We start from the raw sequence: 1,485 nt of genomic DNA on the forward strand, positions 1-1,485 counted from the left end.
TATATATATATATATATATATATATATATATATATATATATATATATATATATATATATATATATATATATATATATATATTATACACTTTTGCGGCTATCGAATGTAAATAGTTTCGGCCGTAGGCTAAAAGTAATGGGAAACTTACACAAATGTCCCAAATAAGTCCCAACTTACCAACCTCTAGCCATTAGTCATAGACTTACCAAAACTAGCCAAGCACATATAAAAATTGAAAAACCAAATAGATAAGGTTCTTTCTCTCAAAGAATCACATGCAAAAATCACCTTCCATATTTTTAAACGTGATTAGCCATATTAAATGCAAGACGGAAAGGAAATTTCATGGATGAGGTAGCAAAAATGGTGATGAAATACAAAAAAATTATATAATATTCCAAAAATCTAAGGAAAAAAAGGAACTTTTTCAATGGGTATAGTTGAAATTCATTGAAAACATATAGATAAGTCAATGTACAAAATTTGAGGAAGATTGGAGGTGATTTGGATTGGTTTTGTGTCAAAATTAGTAATTAAATTGAGTTCAAAAAATCTTTCTGCGATACATATATCAAACATGTATCTCACACACAGGTATACATGGATATACATGAGATCCACAATTGATACATATGTGATGCACAAATGATACAAAGTGTGATACACATATCATTTTTTTCATGTTCAGTTTTTACTTCGAATTTTCAATTCAAACCACCTCAAAACTTACCAAATCATCCCAAAATTGAGATTCGAGCTCCTTAAGATGTACCCAATATATTCTAATAACACCCACTCAAAAGAAAGTAAAATTTTGATATTTTTTGCTACAAATAGCTAATTGACTAATATTAATAATATTTGGCTAATATTAGTAATATTTTATGAACTAGCCAATTTTTGTAATGAGCTACTTATAAATGTACATAGTTGATAGTTTCCCAAAAGTTTTCTATGCCTGTTTTTAAGTTTTAACTCAATTCATCCACTTCAGAATACCCTGGTCTTCTTAGTGTTTCCAAATTAACTTCAAATGAAATTTAAGAGTCAAAGTGGGAAGACTGTAGAGAAGCTTAAATTTTGGTCATATTCCCTTCGAAAAAGCAAAAAATGAAAGATGATTAAGGGTATGTTTGGTATAACAGAAAATGTTATTTTCTTGAAAAATAAGTAGTAATCTTATTCATTTTCCGGTGTTTGGTACGAAAATTAAGGAAAATAACTTCTCAAGAGTATTCATAAATAATTTAATAAACATGAAGCCATAAACTTTCAAACCAACAACCTTCCGAATCCACAAATTTCATAAACTTTCGAACCGCTAAACTTTCGAAACCACAGAATTTCGAATCCGTAAACTTTATAATTTCTAAACCCGTAAACTTCCAAACACATAAACCTCCGAACTCATAACTTTGGTACTTGTAAAATTTTGAACCTTTAAAACCGATAAAAAAAACTAAAACTGAAAAATATATTTAAAAA

This window comes from Nicotiana attenuata, unplaced genomic scaffold (assembly GCF_001879085.1).
Source record: "Nicotiana attenuata strain UT unplaced genomic scaffold, NIATTr2, whole genome shotgun sequence".
NCBI classification, from domain to species: domain Eukaryota; kingdom Viridiplantae; phylum Streptophyta; class Magnoliopsida; order Solanales; family Solanaceae; genus Nicotiana; species Nicotiana attenuata.